Genomic DNA, 24,375 nt, shown 5'->3' on the forward strand with positions numbered 1-24,375 from the left:
ATTTCCTTGATATTGTTGACAAGAACATTTAATTTTCTGTCATGTTTACAATACCGGGCCGATTAATAAGTTCTCTCGATCTTGTCGGTTTAGTATTCATTTAATGTAATAATGGTTTTTTGTAGAGATTTTTATTATATGTCTATCAGAAGGTTGTAGTATATCAAACATTCATGTAAGTTGTCAACAATTCATATTAGCATAAGTGAAGTGCTTGTTCTTTAAGTGATACAAAGTGGTAGAGATGGAAGTTGATGAAGTGTTTAGGGGTTTGAATGATTGTGAGTTGATATTATTAGTTCCTGATGACGGAAATTAGAAAATAAAGTGGGAACAATAAAGTTTCATTGAATAAAATGGGGTTCTTGTTGGATGTAAAATTCGACAGCGAAATATATTTTTTCGAGCTACAAACTGGATGGAGTTTTTGACAGAGTTTGGATATTTACACAACACATATGATTTTAGATCCAGGTAACTTTTAATTTTGTTCAATTTTTATATTTGCTCAAGTATCTTTGAATTGTCTAAGCCGACACTTAATTTTTCCCTAAAGGCAATTAAACTTATTTTATTTTCTTTATGAACAATTAAGTTTAATTATAAATCTTGAATAAGGTAAAAAGTTTATAATATGTGAGCCAAAGTCAGATTGTGGGTATTCTCATCCAATTAATTACTTTTCCTTATTACTTAAAAAACATATAATTAATTATATCAAAAACGATAGTTCTTGGTTTGACTGAGAGAAATTCCTTAGATTTTCCATCAATTCACAGCTATGTGGGACCCATAGTTGGGGAAAAACTACCTCTCTCGTGGAGGGGGCTTAAAATTATGAAATGTGGGAAACCTTGCGGATCTCGGTTAACCTAGATTGACTTCAGTTGGGTCCCACGAATTTTTCTGCATAACCTAAAGGCGAGACCTACGCTATTCCTAGAGTATGAATGTTGCTTCCTTGAATAATGAAGAACAACCCCTAAATGCATCTCACAGCGAATCTAGTGTGATTATACTCATATATGGTATACTACCAACTTATCATAACCGTTCGCAAAAGGGTAATAAATATTAAGATGGTTTAAGTGCATCCAATGAAATGTTGGATGATAAGAAACAATACGATTTATCTAATTATAAAAATTCAAAAGTACCAACTCAATCGGTTCTTGACTGCAATTCAGTTTACTGATTTGCAATTATGAACAGATTCAGCTGGTACTCGAACTAATATTCTAATGGTTTTTAGGAACAATTCCTATTTATATGCACCAATACCGGTTCATGTTTGAAGACTTTTCTTAAGGGAATGGATGGAAAAATTTCTTATCTCATTTCATCTCTTAAGTTGCGTGAAAATTAACAAACCATCATCTAAAATAGAACGAAGGAGTATAAATTTTTATGATACCTAGATTTTTCTTTTTTAATCCAAGAATATTTAAGTTTAATTTCTACACAACACATATGATTTTATATCCAAGGTGGCTCTTAAGTTCAAGTTTTATATTTGTTGTAAGTATCTTTGAATTATGTAAGCTTCCTCTTAATTTTGTTCCCCAAATCAATTAAGTTTATTTCATTTTTGTGAACAATTGTTTCAACTTCCATCATCAAAAGGATAATAAATAGTACGATGGCATAAGTGCATCTAAATGAATGTTGGATGATATTGTTTCTTAAAATCATATTATTTCTTATCATCCATCATTCAATCAAATGCACTTAAACCACCTTGATATTTATCATCCATCTTGATTTCTATGATTATGAAACTTCAAGTAGTCTATCCATCGAAGCACCTACTGAATCAGTTCTTGAATGCAATTCAATTTACTGATTTGGAATTAGGAACAAATTCAGATGGTACTCGACTTAATATGTCTATTATTTTTAGGAACAATTCTTGTTTATAAGCACTAATATCAGTTCATGTTTGAAGACTTTTCTTAACCACCATCTCATTCCATCTCTTGCATGAAAACTTCATAACCATCATCTAAAATGGAAAGGAGGAATATAAACTTTTATAATACTTGGATTTTGTTTTTAACCCAAGAGGATTTCGATCCAATAGAAGGTAGAAGTTTTATTTCTACACGACGCATATGATTTTATGTACAAAGTGCCTCTTAATTTTGTTACAGTTTTAGTTTTATATTTTCTCAAATATTATTGAATTATCTTAGCTTCCTCTTAAATTTGCTCCCAAAAGAAAGTGAATTTGTTTCATTTTTCTGAACAACTAAGTTTATTTATAAATCCTCAATAAATTAAAAAGTTTAGAGTACGTGTGCCGAAGTCAGATTAAGAGTATTGACATCCAGTTACTTTTCCATATTACTTAAATAACATATAATCATGTCAAAATTAAACGATAATTATTAGGTTGACCGGAACAAATTCCATAGATTTTCCAGCGATTCATAACTGTGAGGGACCCATAGTTGGGTAAAATTAGCTCCCATTAAACCTCGTGGTGGGGTCTCAAAACTGAGAAACTTGGGAAACCTCATGATCTCGGTCAACCTATATTGACTATGACTGGGTGTCTTGTATCGTGCAGAACAACCCTTAAATGCAACTCACAATGAATCGAGTGCGATTATATAACCGTATATGAAATACTGATTACTGTTAACTTATCAGAACCATCAACAAAAAGGTAATCAATAATAAGATAGCATAAATGCATCTAACAGAATATTGGATAATAAGTAAAAGTATAATTTTTTCTAATTGCGAAACTACAAATCGTCTATCCATATTGGAACACCGACTGAATCAGTTCTTGATTGCAATTCAGTTTACTGATTTACAATGAATAACAAATTTAGTTGGTACTTGGTATGTGTAATATAATATCTCATGGTAGAATATTGAAATAATCCATCAGCACGTGAATCCACTCCAATGTCTAAACGATTGCTCTATTCCCTATTCCGTTATTTATACAAATGTAGCAACCACCAAATAACCAAAAATGACATTAACTTGTACATATCTGCTATACACCTATATCCACGTACATTTATACTTTTTATATACCGTATATAATCACTATAACATCCCATCAGATAGCAAAATCTGAAAACAACCGGGAATGCAAGATTAACTTTTACATACTATCTACCTATATATAATCACTATAAACATCAGATTAGATAACAAAATCTGAAAACCAGGAATGCAAGATTAAGTACCTTAGGATTTAACACGGGAAGAAGATTGGAGAACGATCTCTCTCATTCTTGTTTTGCTCATTTTCTCTTCGCACCAAAGCAACTGCTCCTTGTTAATCCTAACCATCCTCCTGGATATATATTTCTGCAGCCTCAAAGTTCAATCTACTTCCATTGTGAGGTGTGGTTTATAAAGTAACTAACGAGTGCTCCCTTAGAACCCACGTACTGCAGTCTGCAGAGTGACAAAGTATTTGGTCAAAACTGAAATTAACTTGTCCATAATATCTACCGATCTACGAATATTTGTATGCATTCATATATTTATATATACTGTTACACTGTGTTCATAACTTCAGATTAGAATCCCTAGATAAAAAAATCTGAAAAGCAGGAATGCAAGATTAAATACCTTAGGGTTTAACACGGGGAGAAGATTGGAGACCGATCTCCTTGCTTTGCTCATTTCACTTCACACCAAAGCAACTGCTCCTTGTTAATCCGAACCATCTACCTAGATTGAACTTAAATGTTGATGAGTACAAGTAACGGCTTAACTTGTTCTAATTTTGGAGAACATATGTGTATATATATTTCTGCAGCTTCCATATTCAATCTACTTTCGATGTGAGGTGTGGTTTATATAAAGTAACTAACGAGTGCTCCCTTAAAACCCACAAATTATTTGGTCAAATGTTCGCCGTTGGAAACCCAGATAATGTCTGACACGTACAGTAAAGAACTTTGAATTTTTGACTTAGGTATGGGACTCATTTCCAAAGACTAACACATGTGAAAAATACAAAAGTTGGCCGACACATTTCATTTCTCGGTACACCCAATGTTGCGTCGGTACATCCAATGTTGCGACAGAGTAACGCACAATGTGGTTACAGAGACACTTTAAAGTTAAAAACCAGCACTTCTATCAAATTTTTATGAGGGGCCAACAATTTTTCATGGTTCCCTGAACCGTGCTGGTGAGTTAAAAGTCCGATGGTAAACTTTGTTGGCCTTCTAGGTTGATGACTATCCAGGAAAAGAACCATTTGAGGAAGATGAAATATGGACCTTTTGTTAGAAGAATCGAAGGGTTCTAATGTGTACTGCCAACTCTGCCGACCAACATTTATTTGATGGCATGCAGCTAGCCTTAATTTACTGTGTTCTCTCTTGCTCTCTTGTTAAAACTTAAAACAATTACTATTTATTAGCAAGGCAGTCTGCATCTGTATATTCGTGTACACCGTGTTTTTAGATGTTCTCTCAGTTGATCGAGGGTTTTTGTTGTATCACTATATTTGGTGTCATAGTGAATAGAGTTGGAATTACTACTATCTATGTTTCTTAAGTTGGTGGTTTTAGAGCTGTACTTTATAACAAAGAGGTTGGCTTTTAATCCTAGAAATACAGCCCGTGGATATCTTCACTTGGTCGGAATGGAAATTTGTTAGAACCTAGTTATGTAAGGTTTTACCGATCAAAAAAAATTATGTAATGTTTACTTTCTAAATGAAAACTCCTAATTTTTTGCACATTGAAATTTTAGTATTCCCACCTTCCTAAGTCTAATGGATGTGAAACTGTGAAGCTCCGAGTGTGAAACCATTTTGGGTTCCCATTTTAGCAATCAACAGATGTAAATTCTCAGCGCGAAATGGCTTAATGGTAAAGCAAATTGTTCAGTTTAGAGCTGTATCTGTGAGTCACAGTTTACTTCCGAGTTCGAGGAAGAAACCAGTGAACTCACCCCTTCAACGATATATTCTTAGGATGTAAAGAGCCCATAAGAATCCTATTCAGAACCATTACGTACGTCTAGAAGTTATTTGAAACTTTTACTTTTTCTTGTTCTCTTTTTATTGCATACATTTAATTATTCATATAGTTAGACACAGAATGCATAACTAGAAATATTGTTATTATTCTGTAAGAAGTAAGCTTGAATTGTTCAATGCCAGTTGAGAGAATATATAAACTTCGGCGTAGCCTCTCCCAGCCTTTCTACAATAAGTAGGAATGTCTGTAAATAAGGTTGTCAAGAATATCCCTAGTTCGTGGCCTGTTTAAGGACTTTCTTGCCTCACCGATAACACAGTTCGCTACATGTTGAGTAACTTGAACGGCATCTTCCGAGTGGGGAATGGTCGAATATCCCCATTCAAAAGCCACTGGACATCAGTGAAAGGGTAATCACTTGCTTGTACAGTTGAGACGAATTCCTTGTTGGCTTGGACACATGTAGCCAAGACTCTAAAAAAGGACTGCACAATGGAGAATTCTGGTGAAACCTCTCCGGCAATATACCCACTTGTGTAATTGCATGACAAGACAATCTATAGTCAACTTCTGTAGCAGCTCAGGAGAGAACCGTTGGGAAACGGTGCCTTGGATATCGATGGGTTTTCTAAATTGCTGATCCAAATCGGAAGGTGTTTTAATAGAGAAGGGATATCCATTAAACCTTATAACAGATGATTTAGAAATTAACAACTGATAATCCACCGCCTCTTCCTCTACTACACCTTCTACCGATGACAACGATGATACTAATGAATTCAATTCATTTCAAATCACATCTCCAGTTCGTGATTCCGATGCTGACCTTCTTCTTGATCGTTTAATTCAACAACACATGTGTGATCAACATCATCAGACTTCTTCATCTTCTCCATCTTCTAAATCATCCATTGAATCAATACCAACAGGCAACAGTTGGAGTCACTAGTTCGTTATTATTGGAGTATAGATTTTTAGGGTTCATTAGATTTGGGGATTTTTAGGCTTCCGTTTTCTGCTCAAGGGCTTCAAAGGAACGAAGAAGAAGATGGCTTCTTTTTCGCACAACAACACCAAACATTGAGATACAAAGCATGCACATTAGATGGCATACCTGTAGCCGTTGGATTACAAGGACTTGTTTTTCTTTTGGCACATGGAATCCCGCATGTGTGCACAGTTTGACCTTTTAACTGGGATTGGATGGAAAGTGTAACGGTCGGGTATTTTCCCATAAGTTTTATTTGGCGGGGCATTTTCTCAATGAAGCGTCGAATTTTTGGGCATTTTCCCAATTTCCCCGATAGAGAATTGTCGCAACGGATAAAATTTGATAAGTAACTAATAAATTGAATAGAAATTAAAGAAATTGGCTGAAACTGAAAATACTACGAATTGTCGCAGCGGAATAAAATTTAATAAGTACCTGATAAATTGAATAGAATTTAAAGAGATTGGCTGAAACTGAAAATACTACCAATAAACATGGGAGAACAAGAATAAATGTGTTTTAGAATTGAGATTGAAATGCCTAAGATTTCTTCATCGGATTTAGTTGAACCTGTTCTTGCTGCGGCAACAATGTTTTCTTGCTAAAACCAAAAATCGAAATTAAAAAATAAGAGTACAAGTTTTAAAATCCCAGGAATTTTTTTTGTTTGAGAACAAAATAAACCTAAATTAAAAAATAGCAGTTAAAGTATTAAAATCCTGGGATTTTATTTTTGTGAGAATAAAAGAAGAGGCTAGCATGAGAAAATTGTTGCCGCAACAAGAAAAAATTCGATTGTAAACCTAGTTTAGATTACGATCCTTAATCTGATTTTCGAATTAGGTAAATATGTATTCTAACAATGCATATAATACAACAGAAAAAAAGTGCATATCAATATATTCCACGGTACCTCAATCCACTAAAACCCACAACTGTATTTATGGTTAATTCAATTTATGGATAGTCTACCCATTAATCTCAAAAAGATACAAGAATCTTATGATACATATAAGTACCCAATATGAGAGCACTTACAACGATTTTTCTTGTAGGAGTGGAATATCGCACAATAAAGAAGTATGCGAAGTAAAGATCATCTAACGTAAGCGAGGGCTATCGCACATAGCAAAGTTGAAATGACGTATTTAATGATGTCAACAAAGTCACGAGTTAAGTGTGATGATCCACGCGAAGTATAAATTGTACGAGATTGAGTGAGTGTATATGAGCGAATGTAATGCATAGGGATTCCGAAAATAGTGAATCTCTTAGCTGTCATCCATTATTTAGAATCTTATATAAAGAGAAAAGGTTATCACAAATAGGGGAATCTTAAGTGTGAATTAGACAAGAAACTATGAGAGAGAAAGTTTATTTGGAGAGCAAGTAAGGTCATTGTATTATCTTGTAACCAAATATAGAACTTGATAAATAATAAATGTATTCCATTATGATTACTTGAAATCTTGTCTGAGTACATAGGGGATGTGGTTGTAGGATTTCCTGCAACTACATTTTTGGAGCCAAAAACAGGTTTAAGTGATAAATCTTGTTGATGAGCATACTGAATCTTTGTTGATATAAGAAATTGAAGATGATAAGAATTGGATATGTTGTTGACAAAACAATAACAACTAGAAGAAGTAATAGAATTGCTGAAAGAATAAGAGAATCAACTAACCAAGATCATGAAGAAAGAAAACGAGAGAATTAAGGAAACGAAAATCCAATTGGACCTTAGCATGAACAAGAGCGGAACAATGATATTGATTATGATAGAGTAAGTATCCATACCGCACGAAAAAATTCTACTGAACAAGAGGAAGGGACGGGAAATGCAGGATTAATTGAAGAAAGCGAACAAATATGACAATTCAAGAACTCAGACAAATATTTCTAATAGAACGGAGAAGAGAAGAGGAAGATCGTGCGAATTTGATTTTTCAGAAGGATGATTTAAGAGAAGAGAATCTTAGGTTGCAAGAACGTAGATCAAGAAGCATTACGCGATCAAGATCGAGATCAAGTAGGAGTTCATCAAGACAAAGTCAATCTAATCAAAGAGATGCTAGGTGAAGACAACGTATGGAAGCAATTGAAGAAAACCTGCAAGAAGATGACAATTTACAAGACCAACATGAGAGAGGACGTATACTTCAAGATCTGAGAACTAATCGATATGAACATCCGCGTGAACTTCATCATCGCACACATCACAATCTTGAAAGAGAAGAAAATGATCCAAGGCAAGGACAGGTGATATTGCATGGAAGAAAAACGTTGAGAGAACAATACGAGCGCGAATGGTAAATTACACGTGCGAAAGATGATAGAGACAGAAAAAGAAGAAGGGAAGAAATTGAAGAAAGAGAATTGCAAGAAGCGTTACGTCAAAACAATCATGATAATCGAGTAAGACGGCGCGAACGTTATCGCATGGATGATACAAAACAATGTAGAATTTCACTACAAGAAAGAGAAATGTTATGACATCAACATAATCGCATAGATGAAGAGGAAAGGCATGATAGAGCACAGATTGATGTGAACAATGAAAGAGAAAGGCGTAGGAGAAGAAGAGAAGAAGATGAAGAGTATGAGATGCAAGAGGCAGTACGTCAGAATAATCATGAGAATAGGTTTAGGAAAGCAAGGTTGAAAAGACCAATGCGACAGGATGTAGATCAAACCTTAAGTGAAGAAATTCTTAAAGAAATGGAGGAATTAAGAGAAATGGTGACTGCACGAAGAAATGATGGAAGGAGACAACTAGAAGAAGCAGTAGAAGAGGCTGGAAAAATACCCTTTACAAACCAAATTGAAATGGAAATAATACCACATAAATGTAATTTACTAGTGTTCACTAGTATATTTGATGGAAGCGCATGTGGAATACAACATGTAAAACATTACACTCGATCTCTACTGCAATGGGAAAAGAATGATGCAGTGATGTGTAAATATTTTGCTGCTATCTTGGCAGGAGAAGCTTTAAAATGGTTTGAAGGGATACCAATAGAAACCATTGGATCATTCCACCAGCTGCAGAACGTCTTTTTAGGACAATATATCAGCAATAATATGACAAGACCAGGAATTGAGACGGCATTTGGACTTCACAGAAGAACAAATGAGAGTTTATGTCATTTAACTACACGCTCGAGGACCATGTGTAGTGAAATGGCAAGACGAGTGGATGAGAGATACCTTATTCTAGCCTTCGTCAATGCTCTTTTCCCTACAGATCTATTGTATACACAAATCTTCAGGATAAAATATATAATAACAATGACAGAGTTGCATGAATTTCAAGAGGAGTATATAGAACTCGAAGAGAAGAAAAGAGATATGGAGTCCTACCCAATTACGGTGCCTGATGCGAAAAGTGGAAATGCAAGTTTACTCCAAAGAATGACAAATACTGTTGCGAGTACATCGCAGGGAAATCAAGGAAAGAATGTTACATAAATAAAAATTATAACAAGATAGACTAGGCATCCGAATGTGGCATGCACCCTAGTTCGCATACATGCAAGAGGCAACAAGTAAGGCCTAAATCACGTCATAGTTGGGGAAAACCTAGAAAGCATGACTCAAGGGAAGGCTACACCGACCCCGGAACTTGAGTCATGGATATTTGGGGTGAGAAAAACGAAAATGCACATCCAGGATAGGTGCCTTAAATTTTCAGTCTAAGTGAAAAACCTTAGATTGTAAGACCAATGTGAGAAACTCTCTCCTAAGGAGTGCAAAAATTCGATCAGGGCGCCGAGGTACACGGTTGAGTCAAGAGTTCCCGGGACATATGAAACGTACCTTGCCGCTCTTGAAAAGTCCTGACTATGATGCACTCGGTCTGAAGATACCCAACTTAGGGTGCGGTCTCTTAACCATCAAACCTTATCGGTAGTGGAATAAGAGACTGCGAAATCAACTGGTTGTGGCATTACCGGATGGGAGGATCCAACCTTAACCCGGTAGAGAAAAACTTCCTTGAAGAGGCAATAAGAGGGGAAGTTAAGGACGACACCCTCCAGTAGGGAGCTGAATTGTGTCAAAAGACGTTAATGTCATGAGGCTTTTTACTTAAGGGAGTATTAAGACTTGTAATATTTATGCGTTAAAACCTGAAGAGGCAATAATACGAGAAAAAGATAAGACGAGTCAATGGGTCGGCACACTACAGTGTAAAGACCTCCTGCGATTTCGTCGCACAGAAAAATTAAGGCATGATAAGACCTTTACATAGGAAGGAAAAATAAGATCTCATGAGAAAGTTTGCATATAGAACTAATGATTGTTTTGCAGGAAATTATAGAAAGGGCATCAAAAACATAAGTTCGCACACTTTTTTTATACATGAAACATAATAAAAGGAAAGTATGGGAATTAAAACAACAATATATTATCTTTCTTGTAGCAAACAAGTTTAAAGTGAAGATTAAAAGAGACGGAAAGGGGAAATCCGGATAAAAAGAGAAGATTAAGCATGGTCAACAGTTTGATATTGTTCAATTAAATACTTTTCAGCATCAATCTTGGGGTTTGGATTCTCAACTTCAGCATTGGCCTCGCCAGCAGACTTGTCCTTCTAAATTTGATCCTCTTCATCTTCATGATCTCTCTCATCATCGCTTATAAATTCGTAGTCACTATCCGCTTCAGAATACTCTTCGTCTTCGCTTACATTAAGAGGAGGAATAGTTACTGGAGGAAGAGATCTTCTCAAAAGAATCCCATTAACTACATATTGTTGGTGACGATTTCGTCCTCAATCCCACCAACTCTTTAAAATTCATGATTTGCAAACATATATTAGAATTAGTTAATTTTAAATCAATAAATAAAGCTAATTTTGGATCTACCCAAACAAATATAACAATTTTTAGATTTTAAATAATCAATCAATAAATCAAATTACAACTTAGATTCATCAATCACATATTTATCAGGATGTCCTAAATTGATAAAAAGACTAGCATAATTTAAACAGTGAGTTAGTCTTACTCACATTAATTTAAACTTATAAAATGATAAAAAAAAAAAAGTAAAATGCTTAGTTGATGTTAGGGTTCTCTGCCTAAGAAAACTAAAGCGTCGTAACCGGCTATATCGTTGATTAAGTGGCAATAAAAACGTCCACTTTATAATTCAGTGGTGGGGCTTCTAGTTAAACACCAAATTGACCTAGGTTCGACCTTTACTAAATGAATAATCCTAAAAAATCCTAAATTTTAAATTTAATTTTTAAATTGATAACATTAACAAGCCAACCCGCCAACCCGTCAGGGTTGACCCGTCTAGGGCTAGGGTTGGGGTTTTGAGCTTGTTCGTGAATAGTACTAGGGCTAGGGTTGACCCTAACCCTAGTCGGGTTGGCAAGCTAGGGACGGGTTGACCCTGGCTTGGCCCGTTTCACAGCTCTAGTTATCAATGAAATGAATAAGAACTCTTTTTATCAAAAAAAAAAAAAAACTTTATGATTACCCACCCACTCTATTATCTAAAGGCAACTAAAGTTAGTGAAGACGAAATATTTTTTCTTCCAAAATTATCCGTGCATGCACTTATATAATAATTGATAAGATTTTAAAATTTATTCGAAAGCATAATAGTAACCAGAGAAGTTTGGATATCTATTCTATTTTGTCCCTATTCTTTCTCCCATTGAAAAATAAATAATACCAAGACGTTTGGATAATTTAAAATGCCATTGAAACAACCTATACACTAAAAGTATTGGTTATTTCATTTTCCCCACATCCCATATTTTCCAGCAGAATAATTCTTAGAATATAAAGTAATTTCGAATAACTATCATTTTTCATCCGCCCTTTGTACGTATATTACGGGTACCCAAGTTTTTTGTACAAAAAGAAAAGAAATGAAAAGAAAAACTGCCTCCAGTTTGCAAAAAAAAAAAATCTATTGAGATAAAGGCTAATAAAAATCATAGCTTAAGTAGTTCGAGTATGGATCTTTTTGGGTGAGCATGGTTGGTACGACCTCCAATACTCACAACTAGCGGGTGGACACAACCCGCTCATATTCATTTTTGACATGAATCTATTCTTGGAATTCCAAAAATATTGGATCGAGGACGGTGCATGCGTCTAAAAATTTATTAGAAATCCGCATCCGCTAAGTTAATAGTATGCTTCTAAAAATCTATCGAAGACCCGCAGTCACTAGGTTGAGAGTACTTATAGAATCACGTAACGTATAATAAGAAATTTAGTATAATCTCTTATGAGAAGAAGAAGTATTGAAGTCTCTGCAACCTGTGTGTTCTTTAATTGTGTGAATCTAGTAACCACCTTCTTATTGTTCTATTGCTAGAGAGGTTTGGGATAACTTCTTAAGTAAACCGAAATGGTTATGCATAAGTATATTATTCATTCTCTTCAGGCTTCGCATTTTTCTCAACATAATGCATCTAGTTTGGCAGTTTGGAACCTTGTTCCTGTGGCTATAATCTGGAACATCTGGATGGAGAGGAATGGAAAAACAAATTCTGATAATAAGAACAATGTCATTGGAGTTGTTAACCTAGCTTTTTTATGCTTATTCACTTGGGCATTAGCATCTAAAGTGTTTGATTTTATAAACTCCTCTTATGTTATGTCTGACTGGTGTAATATCTATTTTAATCATGCATAAAGTGGTAGTTTGTTACCATTATTTTCCTTTTTCTCTTGTATTTTTTCTAGGGTGGTATAGCCTTTATACCTTCTATTTTTTCATCAATAAATCTTCTTTGACGATCAAAAAATATATAAATAAGAAATTTAATGATTTATATATGCCAAAGTGTATACCTATTTTGTAATTACTCATTTATGGAAGTTTTAATTTTTCACGTTCCTTTTTAAGAGGGCAAGAGGGTTTATTTAAATATAAAAGGATACTTATTTAAGGATGATACAAAATGTTACAAATCATTAATAAACAATTAGTTTTTCTTTGATTTTTACTTTAATATTATTTTTTTTGTACAAACTGACGGATCCATCCGCATCCAACCCATCACCTACGAATATTCTATCACGGGTGATAGGTCGTGTGCCAATGGGAATCTAGTATCTACCATTAGGTGAACCATATGTGGGTGTCACCATTGATCATCCCAAAGGGTCATCGAAAATGTAAAAAGTCTGAAGTATCCTTGAATTATCAATGAAATTGATATTTTTCCTGAAGGCAATTAAATTTCCGTTTTTATTTCCAATGCACAATTAAGTTTATTTTATGAATTCTAAATTAAGTATAAAGTTTAAAGTACGTGTAGAAAAGTCAGATCGCGAGTATGGCCAGAAAACATATAACCATATCAAAAACGATAATTCTTGGTTGACCATAGGAAATTTCTTAAATTATTCAGTGAATCACAGCAATATGGGACCCATAATCTGGTAAAACTACCTCTCATAAAACCTTGTGGTTGGGCCTCAAAACTGTGAAATGTGGGAAAATCTCACCATTTTCTCAGTTACCCTAGATTCACTAAGGTCGGATCCCACGAGCTCTCTTGCATTACCTAATACCAGGACCAACGATATTCCTTAAGAGTATGAATGCTAATGTCTTGAATCATGCAGGAAAACCCCTAAATGCAACTCATGAAGAACAATCTCTAAATGCAACTCACGGAAAATTGAGTGTGATTATACTCATATATGAAATACTGGAATTTGGAATGTTATCAACTTACCAAATCCATCAGAAAAAAGGGTGAAAAACACTAAGATGGTTTAACAACGGAATATTGGTTGATAGGAAACAACAAAATTATTATAATTATGAAACTTGAAATAATCCATCCATTGAAGCACCGACTGAATCAGTTCTAGATTGCAATTCAGACTACTGATTTGTAATTAGGAAAAGATTCATTTGGTAGTCGATTTAATATGTCTAATTCAATATCCTTGTAATTGAAAAAGTTAGTAGAAATAATTATTCATATGATAGTTCATATTGCGTAGATATTCTCATTCTCATCCCCATACCTATACATATAAGATACCTGGAGATTTTATGAAATTCGCTTATTTTTCAGTTTATTGTAAATTATAATTAAATTTAAAATAGTGGAAATCACTATGCTCCATTAGCACGTGAATGCACTACTATCAATTGCTTTATTGCCTATTCGGTTACTTGGACAACTGTAGCAACCAGCAACTTAATCAGATTGCCTATTCGGTTACTTGGACAACTGTAGCAACCAGCAACTTAATCAGTTGTGTAACTCCAAGGATGGAGAATCTCATTCTCTCTCAATCGTCTAGAGTGAATAAACTTGGAATTAATTATATATGACAAATTAAGTCGATTACCAACTGAATCGGTTCTTGATTGTAAATCAATTTACCGACTGATTAACAATCAGTAACTAATTCATGTGATAATCGACTTAATTTATCTATTATAATCTCTTATGGTAGAATGTTGAAATCTTCCATGAAAAGTCATTCCTTATTGTCGAAAAAGTTAGAAGAAACAGTCATTTACTGGATGGTTCAGCAAGCTAGGCATGGCGTGAAATTAAAGTGTATTAGAGAGGGGCTTACGTGTTATGTATATAGACATTCCAATTCTCGTACATATAAAATACCTGGAGATATATGAAATTTATTTATTTTCCATTTATTGTGAATTCTAATAAGATGCAAAGTAGTGGATATCAATATAGTGCTATATTCCTTATTCGGTTACTTAGACGATTGTAACAACCAACAAGTAACCAAAAATAATATTAACTTGTACATACTATTTTCAATATATAGTATGTTCGCTATAACCTGAGAGAAATTTCTAGCTTTTCTAATAGCTAATATATAATACCCTTGCATGTTTGATATATTCTGATAATCTATTATACAAAAGCAGGGATAAAATTATAAATAAAAAAATTTAGCTTTATGGTGTAACACTCTTAGAATTACACACCTATTCTATAATCTAAAGGCAACTAGGGTTAGTGAAGCCGTAACTTTATTTCTTCCAACATTGATCCTACAGCCTTTAAGTACTAATTGATAAGAATATAAAAGTTATTTGAGTAATCAAAGAAGTTTGGATATTTATTCAATATTGTCCCTATTCTTATGCACATTGAAAAAGAATAGAAAGGAAAACGAGGATATTTGGACAATTTCGAACTCCTAGTAAGACAACCCATACACAAAAATTATTGGCTATTTGGACACTCAACCCGCCCATATATTTTTTAATACAAACTTACTGATCCATCTACATCCAACCCATCCAACCGTGGATGTTACACGCGTGGGTAATAGATCGATCGAGCGCCAATAGGAATCTAGTATCCGCCAATTAGGTGGCACCGTTGCTCGTCCCTAATTGATCATCGAAAATATAAAAGGTCTGAAATATCCTTGAATTATCTAATTTCAAAGGTTCAGAAGAATCAGAACTTCTCTATTCCCTATTCAATTACTTAGACGATTGTAGCAACCAGCAAATACCCAAAATATGGACATTAACTTGTACATATTATCTGCCTATTTATACTTAGCAAAAAAAAAAGCCTATTTATAGGTTCATATTTTCTATATATACTACAGGTTAAGAACTTCGGATAAAAAATAAGAACATAAACTTAGGCCTATAATCTCCTCCATAATACGGCAGCACAGAAGACTGCAACGAACCCTTTCATAATCCTATATTTGATATTTCCCTTAATCGAAATGGAGGTGATATAGCCATTTCTATGTATCTGGTAAGATTGATGGACAAGTCTTATACACAAGATCACCTGAAGCATCAAATTAACTAGACCAACTACTAGTTTTTTCTAATTTCAAAGTTTACTGTACTCCAAATATGTTTGTAAATAACATGAATTAATTCAAACATTAAACATCCCAAACTCCATCATAGTAACATCAAATGACTAAAAATACAAAGTACTCTGGATAAGGCAAAAGATGTGAATCCCTTACTTTTCTAGATCATCTATCTATTGGTTTAAAACATCATAGTACATAATAAATTGGTCTTCGTCCCTATAAAACCTCACAAAATCAACATCCTGGATTTGGATAATCCATTACCCAATCTATCCATACATAAATGTTGGTATGCATAAGATGTTATGCAGTATGCATAAGATGTTATGCAGTCAATATTGGATATGCATAAGATGTTATGCAGTTAACTAAAACAGATTAAAGAAGAAACACAGTTTAACGTGGTTCGGCTATAGCCTACATACACGGGAGAAGAATGATTAGGATTTCTTATTATCAATGGAAGTTTTACAAGACGTGTATATATATCCTATACATGCCACATATTCGTATAGATAGCAACATATCTAGAGAATATTTTCTTGCAGTGTAAGCCAATCATAAATAGAGAAACCAAATATTCTCCTTTGTTCCAACACTCCCCCTCAAGTTGGTGCGAAGATATCAATGGATCCCAACTTGGATAGAATTCCATTGAATTGCTTGACAGGTAAACCCTTAGTAAAAACATCTGCCAGTTGTTGATGACTACGAACGAAGGGAGTGCATATTACTTTGGCCAATACCTTCTCTCTAACAAAATGACAATCCACTTCTATGTGCTTTGTACGCTCATGAAAGGTGGGATTTGATGTGATTTGTATCGCTGCTTGATTGTCACAAAACATCTTAGCTGGGTGACAGAAAACCCAAATCTTTAAGTAATGCTCGCAGCCAAACAATCTCACAAGTTGTTGAAGCCATGGCTCTGTATTCTGCTTCAGCACTTGATCGAGAAACAACATTTTGTTTCTTGCTTCTCCATGTAACCAGATTACCACCAAAGAATATGCAGTACCCTGTTGTTGATTTACGATCAACTGGACATCCATCATAATCAGTATCTGAATATGCTGTTATACAGTAGCTAGAAATTGAATAGGCTTCATTCTTTGTCATCAAAACTCCTCTTCCTGGTGATCCTTTTAAATACTGTAGAATCCTAGTTACTGCATTCAGATGTTTAACACGAGGTGTATGCATATAACGACTGACTAAGCTTACTGCATGTGCTATGTCAGGTCTGGTAACAGTGAGATAAATTAACTTGCCTACTAACCTTTGATATGACCCAATATCACTTAACACATCACCATCATTATCAAGTTTGTTTCCAATTTCTGTAGGAGTATCACAAGGCTTTACTCCCATTTTTCCTGTAGCCTTCAGCAGGTCCAACACATTTTTTCTTTGATTCAGAAAAATACCCTTCTTTGAGTAAGCAACTTCTAATCCCAGGAAATACTTCAGTATTCCTAAATCCTTGATGTCAAATCTGGAATGAAGCATTGCTTTAAGATTTCTAATTTATTGTTGATTGTCTCCTGTAATCACAAGGTCATCAACATACACTAGAACTATAGTTGTACCAAGATTACTTCTTTAATAAACAAGGAAGAATCGGCAGAGCTCCTTTTGAACTTATTCTGGATGAGTACTGAACTTAGCTATGCATACCATGCACGTGGTGATTGCTTTAAACCATATATTGTCTTCTTAAGCTTGCAAACCATATTGCTCTCTCCTTCTCGAGGGTGTCCAGGTGGTATACTCATATACACCTCTTCTTCTAGATCACCTTGTAAGAATGCATTCTTCACATCCATTTGAAACAATTTCCAATCTTTATTAACTGCAAGAGACATAAGAACACGAAAAGTATTCATCTTTGCAACTGGTGCAAAAGTTTCTGTGTAGTCTTCTCCATATCTCTGAGTAAAACCTCTTGCCACTAATCTTGCCTTATAACGCTCAACCGTTCCATCACTTCTATATTTAATTTTGTACACCCATCTACATCCAACAGTCTTCTTCCCGGGAGGCAACTTGACAATACTGTATGTATTATTTACATCTAAGGCACGTAACTCATTCTCCATTGGTGCCCTCCATTTTGGATTAGACTTTGCTTCATTATAGTTTTTAGGTTCTTGATGACTAGATATAGCACTTAGAAATGCAGAGTGTGAAGAACCTACATGATCATAAGTTAAATGTGCTTGTATAGGATACGCAGCGGAATGATATGTAAAGAAATCTTTGTATTTCTCTGGAGCCTTCTTCTCACGACTTGAGGTTCTGAAAATTGGTACCACTGGTTGTGGAACCATAACCTCAGTTTCTGGAACTTGATGCGGCACATCTTGTAGTCCTGTATTATCATCAGTAACATTAACATTATTGTCTGAAGCTTCTTCATGAACTGCTTCATTATGCACATCCAACACTGCAGTAGGTAAGTCCACAAACTCTACCCCGTCACCATTATCTCTGTGGGAATCTGTTGCAGTAGGTATCTCATTAATAACTGGAAGTAGGGCCAAATCTGTATAACACTCCCCCTGAGACCGACTGCCAGAATCACACTGAAAATAAGCCACTGTTTCATCAAACACAACATCACGAGAAATCTGTAGCTTTCTAGTGGGTAGATGATAACAAATATATCCTTTCTTTGTAGAAGAGTAACCAAAGAACACACACTTAGTTGCCCGTGAATCCAGTTTATCACGATGCTTTGCCTGTAAATGTACATAACACACACAACCGAAAACTCTAAGATGAGAAATGCCAGGTTGATGATGTTTTAAAACCTCTAATGGAGATTTGAACTCAAGCACACGACTAGGCAGACGATTGATCAAGTAAGTGGCCGTCAGAGAACCATGAGACCAAAATTTCTTTGGAACATGCATCTGAATCATAAGAGCACGGGTAGTTTCCAGAATATGACGGAGTTTCCTTTCAGCAACACCATTTTGCTGTGAAGTACCAACACAGCTAGTTTGATGGATAATACCATGACTACGCAAATAACCTGGAAGAGGACCTTTGACAAAATCAGTGCCATTATCGGATCTAAAAATTTTAACCTGTGCATCAAATTGGTTGCGGATCATACAATGAAAATCCACAAATACAGATGAAACTTCAGTTTTGGATTTGAGTAAATAGATCCATGTAGCACGTGACCAATCATCTATAAAGATAACGAAATATTTATACCCATCATAAGCATCAATTGGAGCAGGACCCCATAAATCAGAATGAATTAATTCAAAAGGCATTGTAGCTCGAGTCACAGAGTTAGGAAATGGAAAACGAGATTGTTTAGAAAACTGGCAAACATCACAGACTTGAGACTGAACAGAAAAAGTGGGAAAAATCCTAGACAAAACACGACTGGAAGGATGTCCAAGTCGTTGATGATAAAGAAACTGCGGAGTTGATATGTGAGTGAGACATGCCATGTCACTAGAGCGTAACAGGTACAATCCATGAGAAAAGATGCCTCTACCAATCGTCTTCTTCGTCTTTCGATCCTGAAAGTTGACCGAGGTAGGGGTAAATGTAACATCACAATTCAGAGAATTAGTGATTTGACCAACAGATAACAATTGAGTAGGAAATGAGGGAACAACAAGTGCATTAGATGGCGGACAATCTGGAAAAAAATGCACTTTCCCACTGCCCAGCATAGGAGCAGTAGAGCCATTAGCAACAGACACATTTTTATGAGAGATGCGAATAAATGCATGAACTGACGAAGGATCATTTGCCATATGATATGTAGCTCCTGAATCAATAATCCAAATGTGACGGTTGGAAACAGGCGTAGTAAGAAAGGCTAGCAGGTTACCTGAAGTATGGTTGGCCTTGCGCTCATTCTTATTACTCAACTGGTGAAAGAAATCCTTCAACTGGTCTATGGTAAAGGATGAATTGTCAGCTACAGCAGCTCGAGCAAGCTTATTTTTGTCAAAATTAGCTTTAAGATGAGGATAAATATCCCAACAACGATCCTTGGTGTGACCAGTTTTATTACAATGATCACAATGAAAAACTTCTCTCTTACCCTTAGCACGAGAAGTCTTGTCCTTATCAAATGGCATGGCTCTTCGTTTATCATCTCTGGAGCTCAGAAGAGCACTGGATTCAGCAGCATCTAGGTCTACAATGCTTTTAGAAACAGGATTCATAACTTTCTTGCGTGTCTCTTCACGTTGCACAGTCGCACAGACACTAGACAAACTTGGCAATTCAGCACTCATGAGAATGGTGCTTCTAAGAGATTCATACTCTGATGTGAGGCTACTGAGCACATCAAAAAATTTATCCTCCTCAACCCTCTTAAAGAGAATTTTGGCATCAGTTGTATGAGGATGATATGTATCCAGTTCATCCCACTTCCTTTTTAAATAACCAAAATGCTCAGTAAAACTTTTCGTACCTTGTGCAGCCTCAGCAATCTCACGCTTCAGCTCAAACACCCGAGCAACATTATTCCGTAAGCCATACAGACTAGCAACAGACTTCCACAAATCCTTTGCAGATTCTGAAAACGAGAAAATTTCCGAAATATGTGGTTCCATCGACTGGAGAAGCCACGTGCGAACCAGTTGATCATCAGCAATCCAATCTTCATACTTTGGATCTTTAGCATCTGGACAAGTTCTATTCTCACCAATATACCCAGACTTTCTTTTACCCCCAAGAGCAAGAGCAGCAACCCTAGACCAGCTGACATAATTGACATCATTCAGCAAGACAGAGGTTAAACGCAAACTAGTATTATGATCTGATTGTGCTATAGTAAACACACAGAGAAACGAAACTTGATTACAGAGAAACGGCCAGGATCGTTAACGATCCCCTGATACCATGTTGGTATGCATAAGATGTTATGCAGTCAATATTGGATCTGCATAAGATGTTATGCAGTTAACTAAAACAGATTAAAGAAGAAACACAGTTTAACATGGTTCGGCTATAGCCTACGTCCACGGGAGAAGAATGATTAGGGTTTCTTATTATCAATGGAAGTTTTACAAGACGTGTATATATATCCTATACATGCCACATATTCGTATAGATAGCAACATATCTAGAGAATATTTTCTTGCAGTGTAAGCCAATCATAAATAGAGAAACCAAATATTCTCCTTTGTTCCAACAATACATACATAGATTGACGTTTTGGATCAAAATCGTCGAACTACCGAAATCCAAAATTCACATAAATCCTAATACTTAACCTAGTATTTTTGAGTTATGTTTCCATTGTTAAAGGTCAAAAAAGAAAACCGGATAAGGTCAAAATCATCATGATAACAGAGATAAAACTTCGGTTAGTTACAAAATCTTTATACGTTCATATTTTCTATACACTGTATATGATCACTATGACTTCGGTTAGATAACAAAATCTGAAAACCAGGAAAGCAAAAATTAGGTACCTTAGGATTTAACAAGGGAATAAGATTGGAGACCCATCTCTCTGAAGCTTGCTTTCTTCGAGAAGAAAAATCTAACTTGTTATGCTCATTTTCTCTTCGCACAAAGCAGCTGCTCCTTGTTTATGTTACCACCCTCAACTCCCTAGATGTAAGACGAAGTACAAGTAACAACTCTTTTTTTCTTTCTTTTTTTTGATCGGCTACAAGTAACAGATCTACTTCGTCTAATGTGGGAAAATATATATATATATATATATATATATATATATATATGCTTCTGCGGATTCAACTTTCATTATGAGGTGTGTTTTATATAGTAATTGAGTGCTCTCTTATGAAGAACCCACACACTGCAACAAGAAAAACCGTTTGGTCAAACTTTCAACACTGGAAATCCAAACCATGTCTAACACGTACAAGAAATAAACTTTATTCACGTATGAGTATCTTTTCCAAAACAAAAAAAAAACACGCATGGGAAGCAAAAATATAAAAGTTGGTAAGAGAAAACAAAAGGCAACACGTGTTTCTTTGGGCTGACACATTTAATTTCTCGGTACATACGATGTTGGGACAGAGTTGCGCAGAATTTGGTTACTGTAATGAAAAATATTAGATACACTCTCATAGTCTAATTTGTGCTTCCAACTAAACTTAGGGTGGGGATATCGGTCTTTCGTATCTGAAAATATTTTCTGGCACAGTTAACATAATTTTACTCCTTCGGTCTAAAATAGTCCAAATTTGTGTGTCCTTTCAAAATCGGGGTGCATATTTCAGCCCTCCTAATTTGAGGATTTTTAGGCCACAAAATCGTATTTGGTTTTATTTTCCAACTTTCTATATAATAAAAATAAATACAAAAAAAAGAAATATCTTCTCTCCTCTTTTGTTCTTCGACATGCTCGTCTTCATCATTGTTAATCTTGATAATATCTAAAATTGATGATTTCTTTGATTCTTTGTTGTTGTTTTTTCCTTGGAGTTGTTCTGGGAATTTTTTCATCAAGAAGAAAAAATACAAGGATTTACTTTTGGGTGAAAATACTCTTGTTAGAAGACTTCAATATTTATGCCAAAATCTATTTATGATTTGAGGCTCTTTGAACTCTTCTTAATTAATCTCGATAGACATTTCTATCAACAGGATCAATCAGCCGTATTAGTACTTTCTTATAGATTACTGAATAGTTGGAAAACCAATATCGTGGAATAAACCTCAAGATCCATATACTGATACATGGTTGTGATGATGTATATAGGATGATATTTGGATGGGAAATTATCTCGATGACGCTGAAGTTTGTAATCATGTATTTGTATATCTTGACAAATTCGTTAGTCATCTTTGGTCCTTTTTGCATCGAAATTTGTGGTGATGTAAGAGGTAGCAGGTATTAAAACTGGTATAACAATTCAACCAAATTTATACCATCACAAAGCAAAGTTAAACAAGAGAAATAATTTTGAAATGTTCAACTTATTTGACATTTCGTTTTGTTGGCTTTAATGGAGTTCCGATTATCATTTTCCTTATGGAAGAATCTAAGTTACCAGACTAGTGGAAAAACTTGGAAGGATTAAGAAGATAAAGAGAAAGGAGGAATTTTTATTTGGTTGGATTAGAAATACGTGGGAAAGAGAAATTCTAATTAAAAGAGATTTTAAGGAAATTAAGTTTTGAAAATATAAAAAAAAAAATTTATCCGAAAATTAGAAGTGGTTTTAAAGCTGGTTTTGACAGAAGAATCCTCCAATAAGGATGGTCCGAATGTGCACCCCGGTTTTGGAGAGGTGCACAAATTTGGACTCCTAAAATAAAGAGAAGAAAATATTTTTGTCGGTCTAACGAAAAAGGTGGAATTAAATACTCTTATTTATGGTGCATGGACATGACTATAATTTTCTTGACTTTCTATAGTGGTAGCAAAGACCTTAATTACGTGAGGGACCAGTGTACCTAGTGTGAGTAATTTTTAGGTTATGTAGTATTAAAAGGAGGAGGAAAAAAAAGGATGATGATAAAATATGCAAACTTCGTAGCGTTAGTGTCATCGTTATACTTCGGCTTTTGGCTTGAAATTTTGAAGGCTCCATTAAATGACATGCCAACACTTTAATACTTTCATTTATACAACACCGGGAAGCAAGTGCAACTATAGGTACTTTCCCAAGCACCGGTATTTCTATCAATTTTTGATGAGGGTTCAACAATTTTTCATGGTTTCCTGGACCTGCTGGTGAGTTAAAATCCCAATAATAAACTTTGTTGGCCTTCTAGGTCGCTGATTATCCAGAGAAAATACCTATTTGAGGAAAACGAAATATGAACCTTTTGTTTGAAGAATCAAAGGGTTCTAATGTGTACTGCCCCTAGTTAGTAAGTTCGCGAATGATTCGTGAATCATTCGCGAATTTTCCCGTATCACGAATTTTACCGTCTTATTCGCGTACGTTTGCAACTCCGAACCCAAGTCGCGTATTATGTGGCATTCCCGGATTAGTCGCGAATCGTTCACGAATTTTACGTATCCCGAATGATATGTCCGCTTAATTCGCCATAAATTCTTTAGCTTTTACTTTTCAAAGACTCCACTTTTTGGGCTTTACTGCCTCCCGAGCATACACGACCAAATATTAGACGTGTTGTAATTTTTATGAAACAAAAACGACTGAAGAGATTTGAAGGTGAAGGTGAGAGAGATCTCAAACTCACTAACCAAGCATCTAAACCACCATACGACATCCTCTTGGATAACTAATGTTGTATATATTATTAATATCATCATATTAAGTTTATTTTTTCTTTAAATAACTCACACATATGCATAAAAATTGGTCTATGACCTTATAAATACAAATTATTTGTTATATATAGATACCGAATTTTCAGAGCTGAACTCACATTTATAAATCGAATTATACACGTACGTATGCCGTTCCGAATTACTGACGAATCACGTCCCGTTGACCGAATTTTGGACCGAATCTGGATTTTACAAAACCTTATAATACTCGTACATTTGTCGTTCCGTACGTTTGCCGAATCCCGAATTGCTAACTAGGGTACTGCCTCGAAACTCTGTTGACCAACGTTTACTTGATGGAATGTAACCTTTATTGTGTTTTCTCTTGCTCTCTCG

At 35.1% G+C, this 24,375-nt stretch overlaps 1 long non-coding RNA gene across 1 annotated transcript; it reads right to left on the bottom strand.

Moving 5' to 3' along the window:
* Positions 1-2,874: 2,874 nt before the first annotated feature.
* Positions 2,875-4,100, bottom strand: LOC113328764. The gene is made up of 3 exons (XR_003349546.1): positions 3,598-4,100; positions 3,207-3,420; positions 2,875-3,090 (listed from the first exon to the last, which is right to left on the bottom strand). It is a non-coding gene; the product is annotated as an uncharacterized LOC113328764 (long non-coding RNA).
* Between the last annotated feature and the right edge of the window lie 20,275 nt (positions 4,101-24,375).

Source organism: Papaver somniferum, unplaced genomic scaffold (genome assembly GCF_003573695.1).
Source record: "Papaver somniferum cultivar HN1 unplaced genomic scaffold, ASM357369v1 unplaced-scaffold_114, whole genome shotgun sequence".
NCBI classification, from domain to species: Eukaryota; Viridiplantae; Streptophyta; class Magnoliopsida; order Ranunculales; family Papaveraceae; genus Papaver; species Papaver somniferum.